Genomic DNA, 9423 nt, shown 5'->3' with positions numbered 1-9423 from the left:
ATATTAAAGGGCTACTGTCTAGATAAAAACTAAAATTTCTTGGCAAATTTTATTGTATTTGGGGGGGAAGAAAAGGAAAGATTTACATTTCTACAACTTCAGTACATTCCAAAGTGATTTACAGCCAATGAAGTACTTTTGAAATGTAGTCACTGTTGTACTGTAGCAAACAGGGGCAGCTAATTTGCACACAGCAAGATCTCACAGACAGCAATGTAATTATGACCAAATAGTCAATGTTTGATGATGTTGATTGATAAATATTGGCCAGGACACTGAGGGGAAAGCCTCTACTCTTTTTCAAAATAGCTGCCGTGGGATCTTTTGCATCCACCGAGGAGAGCAGTGGTGGGGGGGGTGGGGGGGTGCGGGGGAGCTCGGTTTAATGTCTCATCCAAAAGACAGCATTTCCAACAATGCAGCACTCTGTCCCTACTGCACTGGGAGTGTCAGCCTGAATTTTGTGCTCAAGTCGCAGTCCTGGACTTGAAGATACATGTGTTGTCTTCGTCAAAGTGGCGGGTGACACAGCTCAGAGTCATGGGATTTTATGTCACACCCTGGTCAAGAAACAAGAGGCTTGTTGTGGACTTTCCCCTCAAACCTGGGAAATTCCTGAAGCCACTAGTTGCATGCTATCCCAGTTTAAAGGGTTGTGACACCCTTTGATAGGAATAGCACAGGGAGAGGTCAAGCAAATTAAAAGGATGGAATCCCCTTGATCAGCAGTGACTGCCAGGATATCAGGCAAGTTAAAGGGCCATTAACTCTCAGTAGGGAAGCACAGAGTGGGTAAAGCAGGTTAAAGGGATATTATCTCCCAGTGGGAGTGTACAGGGTGGACAAAGGAGGTTATGTCCAATCATATGTGAGAGAGTTCCAAAATGTTACCAGCCTTTCTGTCACTCCCATCTGATGTTTACTCTCTGTATTTGACATTAGAACCCCCCACCACCACCCCCCCCCCCCCCCCCCCAATGTCTTTTCTGGGCTAGTCGACTGAGGGGGGCACCACTTGATGATCAGATGTATGCACTTTACAGAAAGGAGTCACTGGGTAGTGATCAGTGGCAGGAATTCTGGTTGATTTTTCCTCTCCCTAGCATAGTGGTGCTGAGGCCAATTGTATTACCCTTAGCATTCCCCTTGCTAATTGGGCACAAACATCTTGTGTAGCTGAAAAGTGTCAGCCGACCAATTTTGGCTCCCAGTCCAGCAATGCCTCAATATCGTTGTCCAATTTTGTTAGATAACCATCCTGTGAAGGGCCTTTCAGAAGTATAACTACATTAAAGGTGCTGTATTACAAAGTATCTACAGCACTGAAACAGGCCATTCAGCCCAACAGGTCCATGTCAGTGTTTATGCTCCACAAGAGCCTCCGCACACCCCACTTCATCTAACACCATCAACATATCATTTTTTTATTCATTCATGGGTTCGTTCCCTAAGCAAGGGACACTTTATAGGGTTCACTGGGCTGAGTGTGTATTTGTTGTATCCAAATCGGTGCCTAGGTCAATTTTGGGTGATCTGTCCAATTTTATTCTTATTATACTTTGTTGTAACAGTTTGGTACAACTGAGTGGCTTTCTCGGCACATTGCTGTGGGTCTGGAGTCACATACTGGCCAGACTGGGTAAGGAAGGCAGATTTCCTTCACTGAAAGGATGTTAGAGAACCAAATAGGTTTTTGCAACAATCCAATAGTTTCATGGTCAACATTACTGACACTAGCTTTTTAACTCCAGATTTATTTAATTAACTGAATTGAAATTCCCCAGCTGCCATATTGAGTTTTGAATTCATGTCTCTGGATTATTAGTCCAGTAACATAATCACTATGTTACTGTCCCCAGTAGTCTTTCTAGTCCTTTCTCCCTAATGTACTTATACAGCTTCCCTTTAAATGCATCAACACTATTTGCCTCAAGTGCTCCCTGTTGTAGCAAGTTCCACATTCTAAACAAACTAAACTACTCTCTGGTAAAGAAGTTTCTCCTGAATTTAATATTGGATTTATTAGTGACTATCTTTTATTTATGGCCCCGACGTCTGGTCTCGCCTTCAATTGGAAGCATCTTCTTTACATTTACACTTATCAAACACTCTCAGAATCTTGAAGACCTCTATTCGGTTTATAAGAAAAAAAGCTCCAGCTTGTTTCCATCTTTCTAGATAGGTACTGTCTGATATCATTCCAGTGCATCGCTATCCTTTTTATAAAGCACTGGAACTGTCCGTGGTAACTCCAAGTGTGGTCTAACCATGGTTCTATGCTAGTTTAACATGGCTCAGTACATATTATATAAACATAAATTTTAAATAGTGAAACTCAATTTAATAAAAAGAATTCTGGTAGTTTGTAGGCTAGTTTTGTTGAGTTACTGAAGTCCAAGAGGGAACGGTTCCTGTTGTGTTGATCTGAACTGATCTGGCCTCAGTTCAGGTTATGTAGTTGAGGCACAATATCACTGTTCATATCCTGAAAAAAAACACCCAACAAACCCTCTAATGCAACGTGCTTCAAACAAATGCACAGAGGAATTTAGAACATGTGTGTTTCCTGTTCATATAAGAACAGGACAGATGGAAAATGGACCCGATGATCTTCTCTGGCTTAGAATGGTACTCTCTTATCTCCACCTTCACTAAAGCTGCCCCCAAGAAGATTTTTTTATGCCAAACTCTTTGTTTCCCTTTAAAAATCCTTAACTCTCTGTGAAGCACAAGTCCATTCCCGATATGAATACTGCTGGCACATCTAACAGCTTCTTCTAACTCCTTCTCTGGCCAACATTGTCCTCTGATCAATAGCCCATTTCTCATCTCTAAACACTGCCTCCTCCCCATCCCCATTACAACCTTCCTTGACTCCCTGTTCTTTCCATTCTACAATCTCCACCACTTAAAGCATCCTCATTTAAAATAACCAGTCACTTGTATTGGCTAAAAAGTGATAACCGTAATCCACTTGCATTAACATCAGGTTCAAAGTTGCCAGTTATTATTCATAAGGACTCTGTTTATTTTGAGCAGAAACAGCTGTTATTTCCCACTACTGCACTCCTTGCTAAGGTGCACTATAGTTCATGCCCTCTGAACTTTGCTGTCTAGTTGCTGCCTTTGCTCCAAATATCTGGGACTACAGACGCTATCTTCCTTGTAAATCCTCATTATGTTTAAATCAACTCATTGCGCAAACTTTCATTCCCATGATCTGAAAAGTATCTACGTCTTACATTCACGTGTCTTTCTTTCCTTGCACCATCTAGATGTAAAAACATAAGAAATAGGAGCTGGAGTAGACCATACGGCCCTTCGAGCCTGCTCCACCACTTAATAAGATCATGGCTGATCTGCTACCTCAATTCCACTTTCCTGTCCAATCCCCAGATTCCTTCATTTGCTTAGCGTCAAAACATTTATCGATCTCCGCTTTGAATATACTCAATGACTGAGCGTCCGCAGCTCTCTGGGGTGGAGAATTCACAACCCACTGAGTGAAGAAATTTCTCCTCCTCTCAGTCCTAAATAATTGCCCCCTTATCCTGAGGTGGTGCTCCCATGTTCCGGACTCTCCAGCCAAGGGAAACAACCTCCCAGTATCCATTCCATCAAGCCTTCTGAGAATTTTTTATGTTTCAATGAGATCATCTCTCATTCATCTAAACTGCCGAGAGTATAGAGCCACTCTACTCAATCTCTCCTCATAGAACAACTTTTTCATTGCAGGAATCAACTTAATGAACCTTCGTTGCACTCCCTCTAAGGCAAGTCTACACGCTTTTAGAATCCAACTCCTGCCACTTGTTCAGTCTTTGTAACATCCTACACTGTGGACTTCTCAATTAAAAAGCCAAACAAGTGATTTTTAATAAATTATTAAAAGTGACAGTCTGGAATCAGACCAGACATGGCTTGACACAAAATGTCAAGAATTGGCTCAGTTTCTGGGTTTTTGATTGACTGCAAAAGAAAAACTGAGCACAATGTAAACTAAGTGCTGATTCATTATTGCCTGCTTTGGGCTACAACCTGAAGGCCAATTTCACGCCGTTTGAATCTTAGGGTTTACAGACTTGGGGGGAACTTTAGGTCAAATTCCAGGATTAGGAAAGTGGGATATTACCTAAGAATTCTGGAGGAAAAGGGGTGTGTCCATCATATATATAACCCCACCCCCCCCCCCACCCCAGTGGTAAAGGGGATATTAGAAACCCACAGACTGCTTAACTGTGTAAGCTTACGATTTCCCCAGAGAGAGGTTTTAGAGCATCCAGCAGTACTTGCGGCAAAGTTTCCTGCTACATTCCTCGCAGTATTTGCACCTTGTGTTTATCCTTTCCCCTGTGGAGCCTGATATGCCTCAGGGTTGCTAATATTTCAGAGCTAACTGATTCTCGCTGCCTGCTGTTGTTTGGCTGATTAACTCCAAACTAGCCATCTGGGCACTTTGACTTTTCAAATCATTCTTTTCTCTTTCGCTTCCCTCCAAGATAATGGCGGGCTTGAGCTGAAAGCTGCTGTCCAGCTCACGGCGAGCTCACCTGGAGTCAACGGAGTCGTTAATTCCAACCACGCTCCCCACACAGACCCATCTGCTGTCTTGGTCATTCCCCCATTAATAAGCTACCAGCCTCTTGGCCGCCTCAAAGTCTTGGCTTTTCAAAAACACCCTTTCTTCTCTGGAACTTCAAAAGGAACATGAGTAACTGTCCATGCTAAGTTATGAGCTCCTATACCAAAAATGCCATGTGTTTAGAAGCAGCGATCGCAACTTCCATCTACATAGCGCATTTAATGTCGTAAAGCACCCCAAAGTGCTTTGCTGGAGCACGATCAAATAAAATTTGACACCGAGCCACTTAAGGAAACAGGTGACCTAACGCATAGCCTAAAAGGTCAGTTTTAAGGAGCACCTTAATGGAGGAGAGAGAGGCAGAGAGGTTTATAGAGGAATTGCAACGTCTAGAAGATAGACAGCTGAAGGCATGGCTGTCAGTGGTGGAGCAATGGAAATCAGGAATGCACAAGAAGACAGACTTGGAGGAATTTGGAGTTCTAACATACGAACAAACGAACATATGAATCAGAAGCAGGAGCCACTCAGCCCCTCGAGCCTGCTCCCCCATTCAATAAGTTCATGGCTGAACTGATATCTCCACATTACCACCTACCCCCGATAACCTTTCACCCCCTTGTTTATCAAGAATCTATCTACCTCTGCCTTAAAAATATTCAAAGACTCTGCTTCCACTGTCTTTTGAGGAAGAGAATAACAAAGACTCACGACCGTCTGAGAGAAAAGATTTCGCCTCATCTCTGTCTTAAATGGGCAACCCCTTATTTTTAAACAGTGACCCCTAGCGCTAGATTCTCCCACAAGGGGAAACATCCTTTCCACGTCCACCCTGTCAAGACCCCTCAGGATCTTATATGTTTCAATCAAATTGCCTCTTCCAAATTCCAGTGGATACAAGCCTAGCTTGTCCAATCTTTTCTCATAAGATAGCCTGCCCATTCCAGGTATCAGTCTAGTAACCATTCTTCGAACTGCTTCCAACGCATTTACATACTTCCTTAAATAAGGAGAACAATACTGTACACAGTACTCCGGACATGGTCTCACCAATGGCCTGTATATCTGAAGCATAACCTCCCTACTTTTGTATTCAATTCCCCTTGCGATAAACAATAACATTCTATTAGCTTTCCTAATTACGTGCTGTATCTGCATACTAACCTTTTGTAATTCATGCACTAGGACACCCCAGAGGGTTGTAGGGCTGGAAGAGGTTACAGAGCTAGAGAGTGGCAAGGCTAAGTAAAGATTTGAATAGTAGGGTGAGAATGTTAAATTTAAGGCAATATTAGACCAGGAACCAATGTTAGTCAGCGAGCTAAGGGTGATGGTAGAATGGGACTTGGTGCAAATCAAGATACGGGCAACAGACTTTTGGATGAGCTGAGGTTTGCAGAGGGTGATGATGGGAGGCTGGCCAGTGGATCATTGGAATAGTTGAGTCCGGAGGTCACAAAGGCATGGATGAGGGCTTTTAGCAGCAGATAGACTGAGGCAGATGCGGAGAACAAAGAACAAAGAACAAAGAACAAAGAACAGTACAGCACAGGAACAGGCCATTCGGCCCTCCAAGCCTGCGCCGATCTTGATGCCTGCCTAAACTAACACCTTCTGCACTTCCGGGGCCCATATCCCTCTATTCCCTTCCTATTCATGTATTTACCAAGATGTCTCTTAAACGTCGCTGTCGTATCTGCTTCCACCACCTCCCCTGGCAGCAAGTTCCAGGCACTCACCACCCTCTGTGTAAAGAACTTGCCTCGCACATCCCCTCTAAACTTTGCCCCTCGCACCTTAAACCTATGTCCCATAGTAACTGACTCTTCCACCCTGGGAAAAAGCTTCTGACTATCCACTCTGTCCATGCCGCTCATAACTTTGTAAACCTCTATCATGTCGCCCCTCCACCTCCGTCGTTCCAGTGAAAACAATCCGAGTTTTTCCAACCTCTCCTCATAGCTAATGCCCTCCAGACCAGGCAACATCCTGGTAAACTTCCTCTGTACCCTCTCCAAAGCCTCCACGTCCTTCTGGTAGTGTGGCGACCAGAATTGCACGCAATATTCTAAGTGTGGCCTAACTCAGGTTCTGTACAGCTGCAACATGACTTGCCAATTTTTATACTCTATGCCCCGACCGATGAAGGCAAGCATGCCGTATGCCTTCTTGACTACCTTATCCACCTGCGTTGCCACTTTCAGTGACCTGTGGACCTGTACGCCCAGATCTCTCTGCCTGTCAATACTCCTAAGGGTTCTGCCATTTACTGTATACCTCCCACCTGCATTAGACCTTCCAAAATGCATTACCTCACATTTGTCCGGATTAAACTCCATCTGCCATTTCTCCGCCCAAGTCTCCAACCGATCTATATCCAGCTGTATCCTATGACAATCCTCATCATTATCCGCAACTCCACCAACCTTTGTGTCGTCCGCAAACTTACTAATCAGACCAGCTACATTTTCCTCCAAATCATTTACATATACTACAAACAGCAAAGGTCCCAGCACTGATCCCTGCGGAACACCACTAGTCACATCCCTCCATTCAGAAAAACATCCATCCACTGATACCCTCTGTCTTCTATGACCGAGCCAGTTCTGTATCCATCTTACCAGCTCACCTCTGATCCTGTGTGACTTCACCTTTTGTACCAGTCTGCCATGCGGGAACTTGTCAAAGGCTTTACTAAAGTCCATATAGATAACATCCACTGCCCTTCCTTCATCAATCATCTTCGTCACTTCCTCAAAAAACTCAATCAAATTAGTAAGACACGACCTCCCCTTCACAAAACCATGCTGTCTCTCGCTAATAAGTTTGTTTGTTTCCAAATGGGAGTAAATCCTGTCCCGAATAATCCTCTCTAATAGTTTCCCTCCCACTGACGTAAGGCTCACCGGCCTATAATTTCCTGGATTATCCTTGCCACCCTTCTTAAACAAAGGAACAACATTGGCTATTCTCCAGTCCTCTGGGACCTCACCTGTATCCAATGAGGATGCAAAGATTTCTGTCAAGGCCCCAGCAATTTCTTCCCTTGCCTCCCTCAGTATTCTAGGGTAGATCCCATCAGGCCCTGGGGACTTATCTACCTTAATGCTTTGCAAGACACCCAACACCTCCTCCTTTTTGATAATGAGATGACTGAGACTATCTGCACTCCCTTCCTTAGGCTCATCATCCACCAAGTCCTTCTCTTTGTTGAATACTGATGCAAAGTACTCATTCAGCACCTCGCCCATTTCCTCTGGCTCCACACATAGATTCCCATCTCTGTCCTTGAGTGGGCCAACCCTTTCCCTGGTTACCCTCTTGCTCTTTATATATTTATAAAAAGCCTTGGCATTCTCCTTAATCCTGTTTGCCAATGACTTTTCATGACCCCTTTTAGCCCTCCTAACTCCTTGCTTAAGTTCCTTCCTACTGTCTTTATATTCCTCAAGTGCTTCATCTGTTCCTAGCCTTCCAGCCCTTACAAATGCTTCCTTTTTCTTTTTGACTAGGCTCACAATATCCCGTGTTATCCAAGCTTCCCGAAACTTGCCAAACTTGTCTTTCTTCCTCATAGGAACATGCTGGTCCTGGATTCTAATCAACTGACGTTTGAAAGACTCCCACATGTCAGATGTTGAAAGGAAATGTTATGGATATGGAAGTAGGTGGTCTTAGTGATGAATAGGATATGGAGCCGGGAGCTCAGCTCATGATCAACTAGGATGCCAAGTAGAATTATGAACTCGTGACCTGGGGTTTGATGCTCCTGTGTCTTAACTACTGCCATACCCATTAGAGAATCATAGAACCTTATAGCACACAAGAACGCCATTCGGCCTAACATGCCTGTACCAGCTCCTTGGTAGAGCTAGCCAATTAATCCCATTGTCCAGTTCTTTCCTTATTGCCCTGCCATTTTCTCCAATTCAAGTATTTATCCAATTCTCTTTTGAAAGCTACCATTGAATCTGCTTCTATAAGCCTTTCAAGCAGTGCATTCAAAATCACATTATCTCACTGTGTAAATAAATTTCTCCTCATCTCCTTCTGGCTCTTTTACCAATTATATTAAATCTGTCTCATTGGAGTTGGAGTATGCTAAATAGATCCCTCCACCTTTTCCACTATTCAATGAGATCATCGCTGATCTGTATCTAACCCCATTTACCTACATGTTTACCATATGCCTTAATATCCTTAACTGGCAAAAATCTATCAATCTCAGGTTTAAAATTATTTGAGCTGGCATCCATTGCTTTTTGCGGGAGAGAGGTGCACATGTATATCACTCTATCAGTGAAGAAGTATTTCCTAACTTCTTTCCTCAATGGCCTGGCTCAAATTTAATGATATGTTCCCTTTTCCTGGACTCCCCAAGCAGGGGAAAAAGTTTCTATCTCCCCTTGTAATTCCTTTCAAAATCCAAAAAAGCATCAATCAAATTACCCCTTAACCCTTTACATTCCAGGGAATACAAATCTAGTTTATATAATCTCTCCTTATAATCTAGTCCTCAGAGCCCTGGTAAAATTCTGGTGAATCTGCACGGCACTGTTTTCAAGGCTAATATATCCTTTCTAAGATGCGGTGCCCAGAACTATACACAGTGTCCCATGTGTGGTCTATCCAGGGCTTTGTACAGCTGTAGCAAAACTTCTTCCCCTTTATATTCTAGCCCAGTATTTATAAAGGCTAACTTTCCATTAGCGTTTTGGATTTTTTTTGTACCTGACCTAAATCTCTTTGCACCTCAACTGTTCCTAGCTTTTCACCATTAAAAACTGCTGCAATCTATCCTTTCTTGGTCCAAAATGGACAAACTCACAGTTACTTGCATT

The sequence above is a fragment of the Heterodontus francisci genome, chromosome 11 (assembly GCF_036365525.1).
Source record: "Heterodontus francisci isolate sHetFra1 chromosome 11, sHetFra1.hap1, whole genome shotgun sequence".
NCBI lineage: Eukaryota > Metazoa > Chordata > Chondrichthyes > Heterodontiformes > Heterodontidae > Heterodontus > Heterodontus francisci.
The sequence above is the reverse complement of the archived record's forward strand: the minus strand, read 5'-3'. Positions refer to the sequence as shown.